Source organism: Strix aluco, chromosome 12 (assembly GCF_031877795.1).
Source record: "Strix aluco isolate bStrAlu1 chromosome 12, bStrAlu1.hap1, whole genome shotgun sequence".
NCBI lineage: Eukaryota > Metazoa > Chordata > Aves > Strigiformes > Strigidae > Strix > Strix aluco.
In genome coordinates, this window is record NC_133942.1 from 18537799 (window position 1) to 18560246 (window position 22448).

The 22448-nt window shown below is 45.7% G+C and overlaps 1 protein-coding gene across 2 annotated transcripts in view; it reads right to left on the minus strand.

Annotated features, from left to right (window-relative positions):
* The window catches only part of SV2B (synaptic vesicle glycoprotein 2B), a 77796-nt gene that overhangs the window by 50901 nt on the left and 4447 nt on the right, over nt 1–22448 (minus strand). Inside the window, exon 2 of one of the 2 annotated variants that reach the window (XM_074837779.1) lies at nt 20959–21131. The exons of the other annotated variant lie outside the window; for it this stretch is intronic. The gene's annotated coding sequence lies outside the window, so the exon portion shown is untranslated. The remainder of the gene's footprint in view (nt 1–20958; nt 21132–22448) is intronic. 2 annotated transcript variants of the gene reach the window in all.

Sequence of the window (22448 nt, forward strand, 5' to 3'; positions counted from 1 at the left end):
CTTGGACAGCTTATTAGGTCTAACCTTACTGGGCTTGGAGGCCCTGACAAGCTCCCAGAGATGAGTATAAGCAATAACCTTGGAAATAAACTGCCTGCAATTCAGCAAATTCTGCCTGTGTCAGACAGCAAACACGCCTGATTAACTATGAACTGCTTAGCTTATCGGCAAAGATGTGCCTCTAGTTACAAAGGGGACTTTTATTTCATCACACTTGCAACCTGTGTTATTAAATAATGAGCCACTTAATTAACTAATTCATTAATACATGGCTGTGGTGAATAGATTTGCTCCAGTGACAGAGTCATGAACGTAGACACAACCCTGAGTGATTTCCAAATACTGCTTTCTTTCAGAGGGGATTTTATTTGAGCAAGTATCTTTATTAAATACCTCATTCTTTCTCCTGTCTCTAGCTAACAGAGCAGTGTCAAGGTCTGCTGTATCTGTTCCCCCCCAGCACTCCCTTCTCTTGTCCTCCCCTCCTTTCTCCTTGCTGAAGCCTGAAGCTCCCCCTCTCCTTTGGTTCCATGCAGTCAAGGTGTCCTCAGTGTGTTGTGCCACAAAATCACTCTTTGCCCAAAGTTACCACACTGTTGTGGCCAGGATGCAGTGTCTCGTCATCTCCTGTCTCAAATGGGAAATGACTGCAGTGTTTCAGCTACTGAAAAGTATCATCGATTATTCTCCATGATCACCTTCCCAGTGGTGGGGGACCAACAAACCTCCCCACAAACTGAAGACAGGACAAATCATTTAATGCACCCACAGCAGCCCTTGCAGGGTTGTTGTCTCCTATTTTCCACGATGGTATCAGAGTGTGTTAAGAAAGGGCTCTAGCAGAGACATTTCCACAGGCTGCAGAGCACCATTCCTGCTATCAGGAACAGTTCTTTCCCAGCCTGGGATGCTCAGGCAGCAGTCTCTAGAGACAGTTGCTTGCCAGCTCCAGTGAAGTGTACCAAGGTACTGACCATGCCAGAATCCAGGCTCATTCCAAGAAATCCCCTGTGCCGCAGCCTGTCGCAGTTGCAGCCAACCTTATGCTTCCATCGTGCTCTTTAATAGGTTTGATACTTATGTTTGCCTTTGGGGCTGCTCAGCAATCAGGTCTGAGGAGCACAGTTATTATGATGTTAAGATTGAGATCAAATAAGAGGCATGGTTCTCAAACTAAATTCAGCCTCTTTCTTTTTTTTTTTTTGTGTAAACCCTCCAATACAATTGTTTTGTGGCCACAAGAGCTTTCAAAATTGCAAATGCACTGTTCATTATGCACCTTGCCTGTGGAGAAATACAAGTGCAAGCAGCAGCAGATTTAAAGAGGTGTTCACTCTGAGACTCCTTTCAAGGTTATATAGCAGGGAAAATACTGGAGTAATTGCTTTTTCTCCATTCATTTTCATAGCATTTTGATTAGTTTGACCATTTTTTGGATATGAAACACTACTGAGGCGACCTGAACTTTGTAGCATCCATGATCATTCAACAGATTCCATTATCTGGTTATCAAATTCACTATCCGCATCACATATCACTGCAGCACAAGCAAAACATACCCACAAAGTGATGTTTTCTTCTGTAAGAAGGCAATTTGCAAAGCCTTAGCTGGGAGGCTGCACCTTGAATATCTCAGATTCCAAGAACCTGCTTTTGAAACAAGCATCTTGCAGAAAATCACAAAAATAGATTTGGTTTTTTTCATTGACTAGATGCACAAACTAAAATTGCTATAGGGCCTGGAATATGCTGGCACTGACTTAACAGTGACATAAGACCTCACATATAGAAACACTATATTTTTACTGTTTTATACCCATATGGAGACTTTCAACACAAAAGAGGCCCTGGTGGGTTTTTTTGCACTATACAGCAGAAGTGTACAGCTAATTTGAGCACATGTAGTGGGCCCCCTAACATTATGGAAAGGTGGATTGCTTGGTAGTGGTTTTTCCCAAGCATCCCAGATTCCTTTCTTGTTCCTGCAGGAGTCTTTAGGATAGCTCTTTGCAAGAGCAGCTCATTTATGCAGAGCCTTAAACCTGGGCACTATCTTGACAGCCCAAAGTCATGTGGTTCTCAGCTGTGCTATGGGTCATCTGCTGTCTCACAGTCTTCTGAAATGATGGTTGTGCCTCTGTTGGAGATGAGAAGGAGGAAACCACTGAAACAAGGAGCAGATACTGCAGGAGTCAAAGAATGAGAGAAAGCAACAGCAGAGCATGAGATATAGCAAAGGAGGTAGGACAAGGAAGGGGGTGGGAGGGTGAAGGTCACAAAGAGGAGAAGGCATAACAGTAGCTGGAGTACCTAGTCTTGGAAACCAATGTTGCCTTCAGCCAGTAAAAGGGAGGAAAAAAAAGAATGCAATTAGGCATACCACTTCGTAGTTATGAGAAGCCTTTGCATTTGCCTCCCAAACAGCTTAGTAAATTCTTGTGTTCAGGTTGGACATTAATGATCAAAAAGCTTCATTTCCCAAAATTAATAGCTACAATACATCATCAGGCTATAGCACCATAGCTCATGTATACGCAGAGAGAAAATCCTCAAAATCACCTGTCAAGGCAGGAGAAGGATTTAGCTATTATTTATTGCTTAGTATGACTCATGCTTGTGGGTAGGGGCGCGACAGTACAGATGGGAGTTAAAGTTAAATTGCCGTCAGTGTAATTTATGCCAGGAGAGTTGAATTCAGGCTACTTCTGCTTATGTTTTACCTGTAATTCTTCTGTAAAATATGAAAAGGGTAAGAAAACAGTTTGAAAAATACATGCCCGTGCACCCATTTGTCAGGACTCAGACAGGTTTGGTTAGAGGAAAGATGGCTTAATGTCTTGGGCAGCATCAGGAACTCTACTGTAGTTTTCTGTAATGGCACAAATGGCTCGATTAACCTTAGAGAAGACATTCAGTTACTCTTAGGTTTAGTTCCTTGTCTGCAAAATAGCTGTAATGACTTACTTTCTCTCCCTGTCAGAGATTGTGTAGGGAAAATACATGTGTAACCGAAAAGTAAAACTTGTAACCACTGATGGAGAGCTCAAAAGTTCAACTTTCTGGACTTCAGATTGTCCTTGCCAAAACCACTGTGATTTTGAAATTATCCTCACAAGGACAGAGTCTGCTGTGAATGACCTCCAATGTGCTGTTTCTAACCAGAATCAATAGTACTTACATCCTGTTTCATAGCTGTCCTTCCATTCTTCTTATTTCAGCTCTACCCAAAGACGACATGCTAAAGACACTAATAGTCATCAGACTCTCTAAAAACGGAAAGGCAATGGAGAGAGATCCCGAAACTCTGGCATCCCCGTGCAAAGGAGCTGCTCTGGCATTCATGGAGGGGAGGGCAGGTATCTTGTGACCTGGGGACTGGTCCTCATTGTCCCTGGTCCAAGTGTGCTCCTGCCTGCATATAGTGAAATGAGGGGAATCCCTCTACCCTCCCCCAAAGCCCAGTCTCTTTGACCCAGCTCAAGCCTGCCAAGAGGCTGTATAGCAGAAATTTCAGCTGCAACCTCCTTGGAAGTGAGATTAATGGAAGAATATGGCTTTTAACAAGAATTAAGCATTAAGGAACTTGGCATCTTCCTCCCTGCTGGAAGTCAGGGACATAGTGTATCCCACCACTGCTGTCACCATGTACCCTGGAGCATGTCACCAACAGACAAGGACTCAAGGCTGTGCCTGTTCAGTGGCTGTCTGCTCCCACACAGTTGGCTGGCCTGCACTTCTCCTTAGACTGCTTGAAAAAATGTTATTTGGCACTGGGACACCCTCTCCCCTTCATGCCTCTCTAAACCTCAGCTGGAGCATGGCTCTTCTTGTCAGCAGGTGTATTGTGGGGTTGGGGTGGGCAGCTGCACTTGGCCCCTTCTGAAGATTTCATCTGTCAGCGTATTATTACCCAGCTTCCAGTCAGGTCCTGACACGCTAAAAGCAAACCTTGCTAGGCTCCCCAGGTCCATTTTGACTGCCTGTCCTTTTGACTGTTATTTTGATAGGCTTGAGATTTAGGAGACCTGGCCGTGCTCTGTGTTCTGCAGAGCCAGGCACAACAGGCCTTAAAGAGCATTGAAAGCTGCTCTTGAAAACTATGCAAGGGACTGCCTGCCATCATTTGGGCTCTGAGTACGCCTATTGCCAACTCTCCCCACAGCAGCGTCCCTCCACCTGGCTTCTGATGAGCAGATGAGGAGGATCAGAGAGCACGGGCTTTCCTCTAGATCCTGCTTTCCCCAGTACTCACAGGGGAACTCCTGAATTTGGCGGAGTCTGCAGCCCAGTGCAGCCTGAAATGTGTTGATCACACTTACTCCTACTTTTGATACTATTCATCCCCACCTAGCTTTAGAGATCATGTCCTGCACCGCTGCGCAGAGCTCTGTTTTCGTTCCTCCCTTCAACCCCAAGACAGTTGGCAGTGCTTCCACAAGATGTCTTCTCGGGACTGGGTGAAGTCACCCGCTGGCAGATGGCACTGGTGGCCAAGCAGCTGCCAGATCAGCACGCACCCGAGTCCTGTGTCAGGTGGAAGGGAAGGCATGATGAGGCAGCAGGCTTGGTAAGGGGTCTCCATGCAGTATCTGCCTTCCTTACCCCTTGTGTGGGCTCTGTTTCCCAGCAATAGGGAAGAAAAGGTAAAAATCAGTCTCTCTGTCCTAAAACAGTAAATGAGCTGGACTTACTTGTGGCCTCATAATAGCAGGTGAAAGGACATTCAGGAAATTTGAAAGGCAAGAGATTGAAATCCTGCACAAGGAAATCCTTACACACCAGCCTGTGGGACTCCTGGGAATAAAAGGCAAGGCCTTGGCAGCATTGAAAGTAGAGACTGGATGTATTTAAGGGTAAGAAGAACATGAATTTCATTTGAGTTTCTACAACCATTTTTTCTACTGGGAGAAATAAGTTCTTCTCCAAGACATCAGGCAAACATCAAGACAACTTTACCCTGGTGTAGGGTGTTCCATAGCTGTCCACTGAGGAGTTTCTTGGGTGTATTTGCTGGTGCCCACAGTCAGAGAGGGGATTCCAGGCTAGAGGGTTCCCTGGGTGGTTAATCCTGGGTAGCAGTAACAAGAAGGCTGCCAAATGGCTTTCCCTTGACCAGCTGCATTGGGACTATTCACACAGAAATGACTTCAGAAGATAGTGCTACCACAGCAAATGGCTTCTGCTCCCGAGGGGGAAGAGGGAAGTACAGTCTATCACAGCCTAAGTAAACCTAAGATAAAATAAATTCAAGACTTTTGCTAGAAGCAGGAATCCTGGATGATATACGGGAGAAGGCAGGCAAGAATGGAGTGTGAGAGCAGGTGTCCTCCAGATGACGAGCCTGGGGGGATTAGCTGGCAAATTTCAAGGGGATAACAAATACTTCAAGGCAGATCATGCTAGTGCCTTTCAGGGGAGAGAGATAGAATATCCCAGGTGAAGAAAGTGGCAAGAAGTAGATGATGATCAAAAGTTATTTATCAAAGTGTAACATCAGACTGACTTGACAGGGAGCCAGAGAATGGCCCACAGAAGGCGGGTGGATATCGAACCTTTCATCTAACCCAGACTGGCTAGGGAAAAAGACTGCTTTCTGATGGCACTTTAGTGACAAATGCAAAATCTGCTAGTGGTTGCAAAATCTTTCTGCTTACCCAGGAACAAGCACCCAGAGCACTGAAGCCACAGATCCCATCGCTGCAAGCTAAGCAGAAGGGGCAAGAGCTGACCAGTTCCTCTCTCACATTGAATGAGATCCCTGGAGTGAAGTGATGGTAGGAGTAGGAATATGGACCTATGATTAACATATCGATTTTGGGCATTTTATATAGTGAGTTCTTTCTCTGCAACAGAATTTTTGTAAGGCTCTGTGTGACTGCTGTCTCTGCCTCTATTTCCCATTTTGGGAATGGGATTGAGTGCTTTCTACCTCCCAAATATGCTGTGAGGTGCTTGGGAACAGAGGCAGACAATGTTGTTGCTGGCCAAGGGCAGCCGAAAGGCTGTTGCCTGGGGAAACTGGTATGCTTGTGCTGTAGAAGAGGTTGGTTTTCAGGGCTGTAACATTGGTGCTTTGCCTGAAAGCTAAATTCACTCATTAGCTTTCTCCTGAAAGGTGCAGATATGAGGAATCCAGGTAAAGAATATGGAACAAGGACAGCTCCAAGCCTCTGCAGTTCCTGCACATGTCAGAACCACAAATGGATCTAATGGTGGGCACAGAGTTGTGGGCAAAAGGCGTTGACTCGTCTGTTGTGTTTTAAGCTCAGTGCTGGAAGAGGGCCAAGTGCCGTCTGACTCTATTCAACAGTCAATGGGTTTGCTGCTGTGATTGGGATGAGATGGGGTTTAAAACTGGTCTGTGGAAGGGCCTTTTATTTCCAAATAAAACACATTTCTTGCTTCCCTGTGGAGAAGTGAAGGGTCGGACATGCCTCAAATAGTAGAGGCTTCCATAGTTACTAATAAACCATGACCAAGGCTGGGTCCTGCCCAGACCTCCATGCTTTGGAGTGCTGGTGCCCAGGCTTTCCTTTGGGGTTGGGCCCATGGCCCTTAGCAGAGGCACTCATGGGCCATATGCTGCCCCAACACCACACATGGATATTCACAGCTCCCTGCTCCTATTTGCCATGCACCGCTGTGCAAGTCTGATCCAGACTCAATATTTTTTTTTTTGCAGGGCTAGAGAGCAAAAAAACAGGCCAACCCACACTACACCTCCAGACTAACCCAAGCCAGGATTCTCCAGGTGAGGCATTTGGCCCATCACATTTTTTTTGTTTTAGTAAAGCTATATCTCTCATAAAAGTTGGTGGCTAAAAGCAGTGTCCATCCTCTACAAAGTGCAGGTGACAGCTTTACCTGCTTCCTGAGTGTCACCTGCCCAGCTGTTCTCATCAAGACTCTCTTTCCAAGGCTGGTGGAGATCCAGGCTCTGCAGGAGGTTGTTCAACACCAGCTGCACAAAGCCTGAATCTGGAGTACCAAAGTTTGATGCAGGGTTGAGAATACTGCAGACATTTTCTGTTTGCAAGCAATGTACCCTGAAATTTTACTGTAAAATGAGAAGGATTTTCTCTGGGAACTAGCTCCACCTGCTCTTTTAGAAATTAGTCTCCTCACTTGTTGGAAACTGAGAAAATATTTCTCTCCAAGGGTCCCCAGCCTGCTGCTGTATGTCTGACTGTTACAAAGTCTGGGGGAACTCCCCTGTGGTCAGACATGGGTGGCCAGCACAAGTGTGCTGCTCCGTACAGTGGATTGCAAAACGTAGCTGGGCTTCACGAACACAAATTCATCCCTGATATTTGCCCACTATAATCCCAAGGGTGCCTCAGTGCTGTTCCTCCAGATCGACGTCTACCTTTACCCAACTCATCTGGAGTGGCCACCTCTCCCTGAGAGCCAGTCCAAGGTCACACAGACCACAGTACAGGCAGGGAAATTTTACCCGACTTTTCTTTCTGCTTCTCCCCTCTTGTGTGCTCTGCAGGAGTGAAGCACTGCCCGCAGGTCTCTGCAGCAAGGGGTTCCCCTGCAGCATGACATCATGCAGAGAGCTCCTTTGGCTCATGGACAGTGCTGATTTCTTCTGGTAGAGTAACCCTGGCTGCCAAGTAAGGGCAAAACTGCTGATCCTTCTGTACAGCACCCTCAACACCTGCCCCCAGCCACAGATTAGATCCTTGTCAGAGTCATTTTAACACTAACCTGACAAATTGCTTGCTGCGCTGCTACAGATGGTTGAGGCACTGCTGACTTTCTCTGCTGGAAGGTGGTGAAGCTTTCCTGCTTTTCCTGGCTCCTCCCTAGCTCAGTCATACTCTGATTTTTTTTTTTTTTTTTTTTTAAACACATTCAGTACACTTCGTAAGAACTTACTAGCCACATCAGTTCATGCTGCTGGTCTATTCATCACTGAGCTCTGGGATGCTGATGAGCAGTATCTAATACTTCAAAGGATGATAAAAATCATCCATGCTTTACTCACTATATGAGTGAGTCCATATGAAGAGAGAGATCTAGAACTCAAATCAGCCCCCCAGCTGATCAACTCTGAGAAGGGTAAGATCAGAGGATATTTAATTAGGTTCCTAATTACAGCAGTTATTAGCTGTCATTGAAATCACCTGGGTTTGGATCCCAGAGCAATGTGAACTGCAGATTTCAGAGATATGCATTGCATAGATAAACATGATTATTTCTTTGGCTTGATCCCAGCTGGAAGAATAGCAGGCTGCACTATCAAAGACTGAAGATTTAACTCTGATGTGTCATTTGTTCTTTCCACAATAAAAGCAATATAAAGAAATCACATAGGCACAGTTGGTTTCAAATACCAGTCAAGACCCACAGTATTTCAGTCCTGAAGTAAATTTAAAAATAAGAAAAAAGGGGAGCACCATTGGAAAGTCCACATATTACTTGAAGAAATACAACCTTATGTCTATTGTCTTCATCCCTTCTAAAAATACAGCTTTGCTGATAGAAACAGACATTGTTTCTTCCCCATGATTCTTACTGAGAGTCCAGCAAATGGGGAATCTACTAGAGACTAGTGGAATAACCTTGAATAAGTGTTTTCTGCTCTTTGTTTGTCAGTTTGTTTCATTCAGGCAGATAAAGCAGGGAGAAAGGGTCAAAAAATATTCTAGTTTTCTATGAAAAAAAAAGATGTTAAACTTTTTCTTCATATTAGTCAATATTTTTCTTCAAAATTTTGCAGGTTTTCCCCAAGGGTTCAGAATTCTGCAGTGGGTTCAGTCATTTTCAGTGAAAATAGACAAAAGGAAACATTTGCTTCTCAAACATTTCTAATTTGTCCAGAACAGATCTTTTTTGAGAACAAAATATTTGGATAAATATTCTTTGACCAGAGGAAGGAGCATGTTCTCCAAAGAGAGATGGGGAGCTTCTATTTACATTAACCCATTGGCTTCATTGGATAGTGTAAATGGACTGTTCATACTGTCCAGCTGGACCCAGCAGTGTTGAGAGCAGTGGAAGAGAAAATGGATGAAAAAAATGCTCCTAATCTGATGTGAATGCAAAAACAAGGAGAGTGTGAATTGGCCAGAAAGACATTTCAACTGGGAATAAAAGAAAGTTTCTACGCAATCAATGAGTCAAAAACCCCCACCCTGTCTGCTTCTCAGACAGAGCTGGCTATGTCTGCATGGGGAGTATAACAAGGGAGTGAGCTGGAGTGCTGCGTTGCTGCTGATCTATTCCCAGTCACATCAAATGAGCAATCAGCTTGGCCAGGTGCTGGGGCATTTGCAGCAGATGTGAAAGCCTGAAATTCAAACTCATGCTGAAGTTCAGACAAAGCTTCCTGACAGCAATATTTCTGGGGCTGAAGGGCAGGACCTCAAGGGAAAAGACAGAAACTTCATCACTGGGGTTGCTGAAAATCAAAGACAAACTGCTGGGAAGTATCCTGTAAGTGTGAGCCCCACGCTGACTGTACAGCTGAGCCAGAAGATGTAAGAGACCTTGCTTTAACCCTTCTATGAATTAAAGATGGAAAAGACACCAGAGCATGGTAGGAGGGGGTTAGTACTGTTACTGGTTACCAACTTGCATAGGGCGTGAGAAGCAGCTTGGTTTCTATGTCAGCAGTTAGATTGAGCACCAGTCAGTGGCTACTGTGCGTGCCTGACTGCTGGCAAGCTCAGAAAGAGCATCCAGATATCACCCAGCATTAAGGGGATAAGGCCAAGGCTTCCAGGGGAGGTAAATCCAGGGAGCTTCATCTGTTTGTGCATTTTTCTTGAGTCATTGTTGCTTTTGCAGTTGAGCCCTTCACTGCAGGCAGAGCAGAGTGCGGCAAGCCTCGGGGAGTGTCGAGATTCATGAAATATAGATAGGAGCTAGGCAGGCTCCTAGAGCTGGGTAAATACATGCATGGTAATTGGCTCTGTCTTCAAACAAGAAATGTTTTGCATAAGGTGCAGAAAGGGCTTGTTCAGTAAACTTTGATATGCAGACTTGACTCAGCAATCGCTGAGAATAAAAGAAAGAAAAACCCTCCTCCCTGCTCAGTAACTGAGCAGTGACTGAACAAGCAACTCCATTTTCACCCTTTGTCCCTTCTCATTCCACCTTTTTTCCATCACCCACTCAGAAGATGTTATCTCCAATGTCCTTTAGAAAGAGCATCTGATGAAAGCAGACACAGCACAGACACAATATCCTGATCCAAACCATTCATAGTCTCCGTAACACCCCCAAAGAAAATATCTGTCTACCTGGAACTGGCAGGAAACAAAGAGTCACTGATGCACAGATCTTAGCATGGAGACAAGCCAATGGTTAAATGGTTACTACTGTAATGAACATTTGTTAACGGCTCTTTTCCAGCTGCAAGGACAGGCATGCTCACTGGCAAGCTCTGAGTGCATACAAACCTGAACGGTTGCTCCCCGTGAAATTACTAAAGGCTTCGTGGATCCCATCTGTCCTTTGCCTGTGAGCTGGATCCGAGAGATCTCTGCCTTTATATGCTTTAACCATGCATGACTGGTCAGAGCAAGACACAGTAAATTAATTACTTCTAGACACCTCTCAGGAGCTTCTCACACTTAACCTGATCTCCCTTGCTTGGAGCAAGCAAGATTCCCCTTCCTAGTGGGAAGATGAAACCTGAATGACCACCCCCAAGGGCAAGGCAGTCCAGACGTGGGCAAACAGGGCAGGTGGATGCAAAATGAAGCCATGTAGGAAGACTGTGCACTGAAACCTCACATGGATTGAATCTCAGGATGGAATCTCACAGTGGAAACACCCATAGCATCTCCTGCTCGAACGCTCGTTTTGAAACTGATATTGAAAATTATTTTTGCTAATGGTGAGGATGAAATTCACCCCAAACCCACTCAGCTCCAAGCTGCATTTGTGGACAAATTAGTAATGCCGTTTTGCCAGCATCCTATATTTGACCACTAATTAACTCAGCAGCCGCTGCCAGAGTTAATCAGGGAAGCAGCTCCATTATCCCCTGTACCCCCATGGGGTAGGGATCCACCAGCTGCCACCACTCGGCCCGCTGTACAGGCAGGGTGAGGAGCTGCTCGTTTTGCTGCCGTTGAAAGGCCACCGAAGCACCTGCTGGCTCCCCAGTGGGGAGGTGGATGTCTGTGGGTGGATGGCCCCAAGCCCTACACCATCACTCCCACAGCCATCCCTTCGCAATAGCCTTTCCCATCCAGGAGAGATCCCTTCATGGTGAGTCCCTCCCACGCACTTTGAACTGAAAGAAAGAGAGAATGAAATCTAGGAAGAAGCTGAACAACAGCCAGATTTACTAATTGGAAGAAGACAAAGGTTGTCTCTTATAATTTGGGTGCCACAGCCTCTGTGGGAGTAGGTTGTGCACAGCAGGGCTCAGCTTCTGTCCAGAGCCCCCATCCCACAGCCCCTGGGCTGCTACCTTTACAAAGCATCAAAAGGGGAAAATCCTCTCATTCAGCTAGTCCTGGGCAAGGAAGATGCACACGAGATCAAGATCCCCAGGAAATGTCTGTTCTGAGCTGAACTCTGAGGAGCTTTATTGCAACTTTTTGGGGTTGGCAGACCCTGTGTTATTTCCCACTTATACTTGAGGGAAAACCTGTGCAGCACAGATGTAATAGACTGAGTTTTCTTCCCTACACGTCACACACTTCTGCTGAGCCACATGGTGTCAGATGCTGTAAGCCTGCCAAAATCATAGTATTATTGCATAGCAGGTATGAGGAAAAAAACCCCAACAATGCTTCATTAATTAATTACTATCAGGTCCTGCATTTTACAGTATACTGTTTAGAGATGGAAATTCTGGAAGTTTTTTAATCAAATAGCTTATCTAAATCTAACAGGAACAAAAATCTGTTTCAGAATTTGATTTTTAATTGTCAAAGGAAATATTTTGTTTTGGAAATCTTCCAGATGGAATACTTCCCAGTGCAAAGACAACTTTTTTATAACAATTAGGAAAAAATAATTGAAACTGAACAGCTACACTAGATTCTCTGAAAGAACAAAAAATATGCCAAAATTATATCAAATGACTTTCACCATGAACACACATCCCATTCTAATAAAACCAGTCTGGATTTTTAATTTGATTTCAAATATGTTATGGATGAGAACCTCAGGGCTGTAGATTAATCTAGATTCGCTCAGCTGAGAATCCATCCATTAGCCCTGTCGTGATTATGTTCTTCCAATCAAGTACAATTAACAATTGTCACGTAACACCATTAAAAAACGCTTAGGAATTGATCAATGGCTACTATAAGCTGAACTGATTAATGTAATTTTTGAAATCAAGTTTCAATTAGCTCTAAAGAATAATGAAAATGTGAATAGCAAATTCTGCTGCAGACATACCACCTTAGTCTGAACAAGAAAGATAAATATGATCCCTTTTTCCTGACCACTGAAAAAAATTAGCTGCTGAATTTCTTGCTGGGTTTAGCAAATACTGTCCAGTTCACTTAGACTGTGAGTAAGCAAAGCTTTGCTTGTACATTTACTCACAGGTGTTTCTACAGGACTCCTGTACCATAGGATGCTACCATCAAACTCTAGAAACACTAAGTAAAAATATGGCAGATTTGACTGAATTTATAGATGAAAACAACCAGAAACCAATTTTCAGTGATGACTATATATTAAAACAAATGCAGTCCAATGCAAGGACTAAATTCCCCTTGCAGGAAGGATGGAAACACTGCCTCTGCTTTCTCTGCCTGAACCTCTACATGACCCAGTGGGACCAGCAGCTACGTACCCAGCTTGTCCTTTTCCCCCAGGCTGGATGGCCTGTCTGCCTGCTGGGGGGCCTGGTACTTTGAAGGCAGACTCTGCAGCACCTATGCAGATTACAGCAACATTAAAATGAAGTGGATCACTATTCTCTGGGTATATTTATACTTAACCAGATCAGAGAGATTTTTCCAAAGTTTTTCCTTGGTCATAGGACAGAAGATTTGAACATCTATTTTGGACACCCAGACAATGAATGGAACTTTCTTTTCCGGCTCAAACGTGTCTTCTCTGAGCGTCCAAAGTGACTAAATGTCTCGGGCCAAGCCCTGCTGCTCTGCCTGCTGTGACACTCCCTGCAGCACACAGCCCACTGAGAGACTTAAACTGCTGCATCTTCACTGGGGCTGGATGCAGGAAAGAAGCAATTTTATACAAACACAAAGCACAAATGGGTATTACTAGTGATTCTGGGACCTCCATGGGTAAATCCAGTACCCAGGTTAACCGAAAGATCAGGGGGGTGGTTGGAAATCTCTAGTAACCACTGAAGGCTTGCCCCTTTGGTGCTCTGGCAGGAAGGCACCAAGTCATAAGATTTAGGAGGCTCCTGACTGTGCACAGCTAACAAGCTGGAAAATGCCCTCCATGTACTCTCAGAAGATGAGAGTGCAACAGTGGGCCTGGCTGGAGAGCAGAAAAATGGTCAGTTTTTCTACTTCCACCTGAAGGCAACTCTTCTTGTCTGTATTTGAGATTTGGCTGTGCCACGGGTCAGTAAAGGACCTTCTTCCTCCACCCTTGGCTTCCTTTTTTCCACTGCTCAGTTACCTTGAAGTGCCTGGTGCCTGATTCTCCATAGAGCTCTCCTTGTTTATAAGCAGCCTCACAGAAATGTCATCTCCCTCCATCTACTTTTGTCCCCTACCCTTAATCCCAACTCTTCTCCTGCCTCTGCCTAATCCTGTAACCCACCACAAATCCCTTCTCCCTCCCCTCCCCTCTCTCTGCCTTCATCTCCATCCATCACCATCTCTCCCAGGGTGCCAGGGGGTGTGTGGGAGGTGAGCCTGGAGCAAGGCTGCTGTGTGAACATGCAAACCTCAGGCGTTAGCTCCCATCACAACCAGCCTCCGAGCACCCGCAACAGTGTCTGAATGCCAGAGGGTCTCTCTGATAACTCAGCCTGCCCCCCATCTGCAATATCCTCCTCCCTGAGCTCCTCCACACCTCAGCTCTCATAAGGAGTAACCCAAACCCACGTCCTAATGGTGCCTTTACGTTAAAACCTACAAAGCTATTTTTGGTCTGTTTCTGGTCAGCCGTATTTAAGCAGAGACAAATTGCACCAGCACAAACTTGTCCTCACATGGCTTCATTTTCATCCAGACAGAAGCTTTCAAGCAACAGCAACCAAACCCTTTCAATATTTAATCAGCTGCATGGCCTGAAACAGCAGGGACTGGCAGCAGCTGCCTGGTGCGGAGCGAGTGAGGGGGGTGAGCGCTTCCATCCTCACCGAGCCTCTCCCCATCCCGAGCTTCACCTCCTTTGCACCCTTGCTGTGGTAGAAAGCCAAACGGAAGCCCCGTTTCAGCCTGCTGCTTTAGCCCCGGCAGCTTTCAAACAGCATGGCTTTGAATCACCTTATTTTTCATTCCTCTCTTCCAACTTCTCAGCTGCCTTCCAGGTGTAAATCTTACTTTCTTTCCTACTGATGGCTGGGAAATTGCTGTGCTCAGCATCCTGTAATTGTAAGTCAGCAGGGCTTGAGCTCTCTCCCACTTTTTTCTGGTTTTAAAGCAGGCAGGGTGTAAATCTTGGCTACAGACAAGGCTTTGTAGAACTTGCAGTGTGTGTGGGCAAATTTAGGCTTTTCCTAATCTTTCCTCATTCCCTTAGTGCCTGTCCTGTGTGTATTAGGGGGATTAGAGGGGTTGAAAGGACATCATCTTTCAGTGGGTTGGCTCTGCAGCATGCAGTGCAGACTCTGCTTGTAGCCCCAACGCTAAAGAAGTGTCGCTTTAAAATAAAGCTGTAAGAAGGAGCCCCTGAAGAGTTCTGCTTTAGTCAGTGGTCACGGATGGCTTTTCAAAAACGTGTCAAAATACCAAATGCCTTCTGGTCAGAAATGGTCCATGAGTGTTTCCTACCAGAGCCCCAGAGTCCTGCCCCCTCCCCACCAGCCCAGTGAGGCTCTGGCTTCTCCCTCCCCCACTGCTGGGCACCCTGGGCTGGAGGTGTCTGTGCTGCCGGCACCCACGGGCACCACGCCAGGCACGGCCGCAGCAAAGGCAGCATCTCTGATGATTTGCAGCGTCTGAGCTCCTAAGAACAAAGGATCCTATCTTGCTACCATTATAAAATAGATACTAATAACCAATCCTAAACACCCTTATCTAAAGAAGAAAAAAGCGCCAAAAGCATATTCAATTAGTGATAAATAATAAATACAAGCTTAATTAAAATTAGTCTGCTCTGGATTCTCATCCTCTGGCTCTGAGAATACAAAAGGCATTCCCCATATTCCCAAGGGTGGCCCGACGTCAGAGCATCGCCACAGTCCCCAGAGGACTAATGAATGGCAGCGATGATAGCGGGATTCATCATGTATGTGCTGGCCCCACTAGCAATGGGCTCCACGCTCCTTCCATGCTGGTCACAGCTAGCCTTGGCTCACCAAGGAGGCTCAGCCTCCACCAAGCCAGGCAACTTTGGGTCTGTATCACAAGTGAAAAGGCTCCTCAGCTCCTCCTGAATGCCAGGAAAACTTGACTAATTGCCAACAGCGGCTACACATCAGGAGAAGAAACCACAGGGATTTCTCAATCTGGGTCTACATATAAATCATTTAACACCTCATCCACACATGCTCATAATTAATGCACACTAGATCCCTGCAAGGAGACAGCCCTGCTAAAATATCTGTGAATTTGGGCTGTGAGTGCATGTGGCGGAGGGTGCAGAAGGAGAAAGGTAACCCCCCAAGAAGTGGCTGATCTCATTGGTGCCCACTCTGAGCTTCAGTGGAAGTAGGTGAGAGGAATTTGGGTTAGATTTCCTCCCTTGCAGTGGGCTGAAAGCATTTGAGAACCAGTTCCCAGTTGTTGCAGGGCTTTGTAAAAAGCCCACACCTCTTGTGGCCCCAAGCAGCCATAAGCCCAAATCAGTCCCTCTTCTCCCTCCCACCTATCAGGTCATAGAGAGCCCTGGGCCCTGCGTACAGAGAGCAGAATGATCACTTTTTGTGTTTATTACATTATGAGGTGCCATATCCCTCACACTAGCCCATGTATCTCTTATTCTGGTATAAATCCAGAGGAATTCTGCTTACTTTCCTGGATTTACAGCCCTGAGACTAAAATCAGGATCCACCCACCCAGGATAGATTGTAAATCTAAAAGAGCTTTTATCCATCAGCATGAGCATCCGGTGCAATAGATCCTCTGTGCCAAGCACAGCTGGAGAAGTATTTTTGCGTACTTCCGTTCTTGTCCCCTAAACCTCACCAATCAGTCCCTCAATCATCCTCATGGAGGCATCCAATTCAATCTGCCTCTAACCTCATATTCTGGCTGTGTTAATCCCCCTGGGAACATGCCTCAGAGGAGGATGGTAGCTGCAAAACTAGATGCCACCAGGCTTGTCTGAGGACCATCACTACTTGTAGGACTGCTACAGAAATGAGGTTCCTCAAAGAAGCCACCACCACCACTTCTACAGGGGTTTCCTCTGAGTGCCAAGGCAGAAGGCTGACACCAGGAGCATTGTGCATGCCCAAGAAGGGGTCAGGAGGTCAGGAACCTGTAAACTGCAACAATTAGAGCACTTAAAGCTGGCAAATCTGCAGCAGCCTGACCACCTACCAAAAGGGGCAACAGATATGTCCCATGGAGAAGGCAGGTTTTTCCCTGCTGCCTGGAGGGATGTGTTGGGAGCAGTCCCAAGACCTGGCTGTGACTGCTTGTGTCTTGACAGAGGACCTGCCTTCAGCTCACCAGTGCAGTACTGGAGCTCGGTCCTTGAGAGTAGGAGGGGGGTAAAACATACACATCATGTGCAGAAGCAGATTGGCTCTCATAGCACTTTTCCCATGGTCAAAAATCTCCTGCAGGGATTTTACTCATCCTCTCACATTTTACAAAACACCTCACAGGGATCGTCTTCAGGCCAGGACTGGGAAACTCTGTGTTGCAGTGGTGTCCAGGGCCCTGCTGGGTAGCAATACCAGGGCTGCCTTGTCCTGAGGACACCACTCTTCTCACTTGCTGCCAGTTTAGGAGGACAGGAGGCCAAGGAGGCAGCCGCTGTGCTGGCAGCACGGTGGGAACCAGAGCTTGAACAAATCCATCCATCACCCAGTCAGGAGCAGATGAATTCCAGCTTCCAGCAAATCCATCTCCCACGAGAGCTGCCGTGAATCACAGCAAAACACCAAGTTTAACTGGAAACACTGAATCATCAAGAAGCAGCTGCTGCACAGTTCTGCAGCATCTTCTGTAGGAGCCTGCCCAGCATCAGGCCTGCTGCAGTCCTCACACGAAAGCTCTGGGTCTCTCTCCTAAGCAGGACAACAGCTCCAACAAAGCAGGAGAAGAGAAAGGGCATCTCTCACAAGGCTGTGTCCATACATGGGCCATCAAAAGAAACTTCTTCAGTAAAAAGTACTGCTTTGGGGCTCACATACTGCTTTTCATTCTTTCCCAGCTTCTCCACTGTTAAATATAACATATTCTGCTCTCCTGGCTGCTCTGCTCCACCTAAGAGATTGCTGCTTTCAGCCATGGGTGGGCGATCCTCCTCATTATAGATCCTTCTCATTATAGAAGATGCACACCAGGCATGAGTGACTGTCATATAAGCTGAGCTAAGCCAGGTCATGACACCCCAAATCTCTGGCACACAGTCTACAGGACCCTCATGGCTGTGGAGTGTCGGAGCTATCCTGCTCATGCCCTCCCTTAAGAGTGGGGAGAAGAAAACACAACTCAGTACATCTCAGCACATCCAGTTTTTCTTTTTTTCTGGGGCATCTTACAAAGCACCCTCAGTATCTATATCTTATCTATATAAGGGTACAGATAGATTCAAACTGGTTGGACGTAGGGCAGTTCTGGTCTGGAAACCATGTTGGCCATAGCAGTGCTTAGAATTTGGAGACAGTAATTTAGATTATGGGCCAGGACTGCCTCACATTTGAACAGTCAGGTAGAGGCATCTTGGATCTGTATCTGGCTTCTGTTAGCTAGTTCTGATGTTGCCTGGGTCTTGGACTTGAAGAGGTAGTTAACAGCCCGACTCACTCTCTCCATGCCACTCACAAATTTGTAGATCTCTATCACATCCCCCTATATCTATAATCACATCCCCAGGTTTGTCACACCAAGGTGAGAAGAAAACATCTCTGAAAACCTTAGCCCCTCCACTTTAATGAGGCAGATTAAAATACCATAAAGTAATCTCACATTTCAGCCACCTCCAAGCAAGAAAAGCCTTAATTTCTTCTTCCTCCCTTGCATTAAGGCAGTCAAGAACACACCCAGGTGAGCTCTGTCACCTTAGACATGGTAGAGTCTATGATGTATAATCATACAGATTCCCTAGGACAGTACTAGAAAAAGGGAATATTTGTCCTCGAAGTGGCCTGAACTTCCTGACTCTCTTGTTCTGGCTTAATTCTCTTTCATAAAGGTTCTACTCACTCTTTTAACCCAACTCCTCTTTTGAATTCAAACCAGCCAAAGGAATCTGCAAGGCCACCTTGTTCCCCTCTTCCTTCTGCCCCCAACACCAGTATGTTTCTACTGACATAAACGTGATCACAAAGTCGTGACTGCACGGGAAGAACAAACAGGCTGAGCAGATGGGTTGTGCGGGAGGAAGCCCTCATTTAAAACGCAAATAGCTGGTGGTAATTTAGCAGATGTGGTAAGAAAAATCTGGAGAGACAAGCATGAGGTGACTGGATTCCTATTTCAACCAAATAATGTGGAACTTTCCCTGGCAAAGAAAGGTTTCATCTTCCATCTCCTTGATTACCTTGTCTTGAAGAGATAATGACACTGATGCCAAGTGTCTTCACAGGAATGATCTGGAGTATTCTTCATTTAGGATCTCATATGACTCCCTGCCCTCACCAAATGGATTTTTTCACAAGGGAAATCCATTCTTTATAGCCCAAATGTCCATGAGAAAAGACTAAAATTCAATTAGATGTTATAACATTCATTAATTCTGTAGCACATGCAATTCTGTTTCCACCCAGAGACAGACTTTAGGATCTGTCCTTCACTTCCCCAACATCAAATCAGCATGTCTCAGGAAATATCTTTGGGATGCTATAAAAATCTGTACATCTAGCATATTGTAATATTCATTTGGCCCTAGAATTTCATCTTGGCAGATGTACCAAAATTACCACAGATGGGTATGAGGATTTTCTCTTTATAAATATTACAGAGCCATTAATTAAACAGGGGAAATTAACCCTTCCAGGAAGCACTGCAGCAAGGACTAGGAAAGCACAGTCATCACTGGCCAACATCTCAGACTGAACACAGGAGAAAAGACAGACACAAACACAAAACTGACATCAGCATTCCTGCAGGTTTTAGAATATATTTCAACATGAAAAACAATTTATAGAAATTTCTGTGCCCCGGAAACATGGAATGAAGGATTTTCAACCTTTTGAAACAAACTATGGTGTTTCAATTAGAGGAAGCAAAAGCTGTCTTCTCTAAGAAGATTTCCTCACAGATACAATCATCAACCCCCCAAGGACAACAAATTTGGCAATTCCTACACTCTTTCCTTCTGGCACAGTGCTGGGATTCAGAGTCACGCAAGGCTCCTTCCACTCGCTAGACACAGATTTGGTACAAAAGGTTGTCACCCTGAAACACATGTGAAACAAAAATCCAAGCCAAAACTTGCTGCTTAGGACAGGAGGATCTTTTTCTTTAGATTTAATGTAACTGGTGCTTGAAACTTCAAGGTTGCTCTAGAATAAGCACAATAACCAGAGTTCCACACTTTAAGTGTCATGGTATCTAACATCAAAGAGTAGGAAATGTGTGAGTTTTTAGCAAGTGGAGGTTTCTGTATGAATACATCATGACAGGAATATTTTTATAAACAAATCATCTCTGCAGTGTTCTCCAGGAGTAGTTTTTAGCTTTGCCTGTCATAAATCCAGAAATAATTTGGTTTGGTATCCCCAAACCAAATTTTGCCCCAGTTTTTGGGTGGAACAGAGGTCTGTCAAGAAGGTCATAGCATTGTACCTGTCAGCAAAGTTGCCAGAGCTTCACCATTGTATTTTTCCTTTGCTTTTTGTCAACAGAGGTATGTTATGTACAGACCTTTGCAGATTCAATACAGCCAGATTGCAAAGGCTGCTCTTAGGTTTATTATTCTCTGATCCTCTTTAAACAAGGGCCCTAAATTCATCCGTAGTGTAAGACCTCTGCTGTCACTCGACTTAGAAGCAGGACGCCCATTTTGAGAGTCCGGTGACATAAACTGACTCCCATTTAGAGTAAGACAATGTCCAGGACATCACATAGCTCACAGTTCCAGCAGTGTGTAGTCTAGGTAGACCCTCTTCCTTCCAAACACCTTTATCTGCACCCCTCTATATATCAGCTATTTGCAGCACCCAGGGGACTGGTTTCAGGGAAAAATGGAGTTAGACTTCATGATGGAGATAGTTTATCAGCTAGAAAAGTTGAGGGGCTTTATGCATCATCTTAGGGGCAGGAATTCATGAATGACTTTCCAAAACTCCTGCAGTAAAGACCATAAGGCAGAAAAGGCAGCATTCAGGTAGCAGCTCAACAAGGACTACCCCATGGAGAGCATGCTTGGCCGTGAGCTCTGAATGTGCCCCAGACCAAGCTGGAAATCACGTAGCAAACAAGATACAGAGTGGGCGATGAAACTGCATGTGAGTGAAAGCTGCTCCGGCTGCCTAGGCACACACACTGCCTGATCTGCTCAGCTCCCAGCCTCTCAGTAATAATGATTAAATTGCTTTGATGAGCACTGACCCCTGGAAAAGCTTCTGTATGAACCAAATGGGCTTAATTTTTTTCTCTGTCTTTTTCAGCTCCCCTCTCTATGCCTTTTACCCCGTTAAAGCTTATTACTTTTCCATCCGGACTGATTGTCCAGAAAGGGACCAAAGAGAAAAGCATCGCTTACCAGAACTAGGAAATATTTCATCACAGCCGTTCACCAGCCGTTTCCCCTCTTTCTAGCCCGTGGACCTGCTCCTGAAAGGGTTGCCCCTTTCTGCTAGGATGTCACAAGCCGGAGATTAGAAGTAAATGCTCTGCAAGCCAAGCCGATCATCCCGCTGTGACCGCATCCAGGTACTGAAGCACAAGCAATGGAAAAGTCCATCAGCCAGCAGAAAACACAGGCGCACGCACACCACACCCCCCCCAGCCACAGAGCAATGGGAGAGAAGGGAGGCTGGAGGCAGGAGGGAGAGCAGATGGGAGGGGGGTGGCTTGGGGGGAACCAGGCAGCGGGAGATGCTAACGTGACAGATGTGTTGACTTTAAGTTAAACAGGAAATTGAGGATGTTCGACACAGGGAGGAAAGACACTAGCTCACGTTAAAGGCAAAGACTTTCCCCAGTCTTTCCCTTCTTTGCTTTCCCTCTTCCATCCAGGCTTTCTCCGGTGGTTTCTAGCTCTAACCTCACATGCAGAAACAAGCCAGGGTTTGCACTGACTCTGCCCGTGTGTCCAGGCAAGGCAGGAGCTGCAGTGCCATACAAGGTATTTCCCATCCTACAGGGAGTTGGGAAACTGTCATTTATTCCCTTTTCGACTCAAACTCCCCTGAAGTTATTTAAATGGCATCCTCTAGATGACGTGAGTAAAAGTGGGAATGCTGAACAGCAGGATGAGGCTTTCAGTTTGTCCCAGTTCTGGGCAGGGGAAAATACAATAGGGTCAAAATGCTGATTTAGGTTATGTAGGTTAAGCAGCAGAGAATAAATTGATTTAAATGCAGGAAAAATAAAGTGCTTTGGTGCACTTAACTTCCCCATGAATAAGCCTGACTTTTCAGCAGTTCAGACAAGGGTGCCCAGGGTGAGTCTGTGGGATGGCAGCTGTATGGAGGGGGGTCCACAGTGTTAGCATCCAGGGGGATATAACTCCAGAACAAGGTGATAAGACATCCAGCAGCACTAAAATGTGAAGAGAATTGGGGAAATCAAAACTCTGTGCTGATCTCTTAGTTAAAGCCTGGAGAGCGGAGTGAAGGAAGACAAACCATACTAGTTTTGAGATATCCCAGTTTCTAGAAATTAAGGGAGGAATAAGGGTGGCCACCACAACCCCAGATACAGAAAATCAGTGGTGTCAGCCATCTCAGTCTCTCTCAGACTGTTCCTGTCTCAGAGAAGGTTCCCCCATTTTTTTGCTGCCTTCGGCACTGGGGGGAAGAGCCCCTTTGGCATCCCTGTGGAGCTGGGTGTCAGCCTGGTATGGCACAGCCAAGCCTTTCTCGTTCCTACCCCACCAAAGCTTTGCCCCAAACCCACATGTAGGGGTGACAAGAATGTCTCCTCTGTGGCATGTACAGGTCCCCAGGGTGAGATTATTGACAGGAATCCTTTTTTTCTAGCAGATGTGCACTAGGTAAAGGACAGAAATCTGTCTTTTCTACACACAGG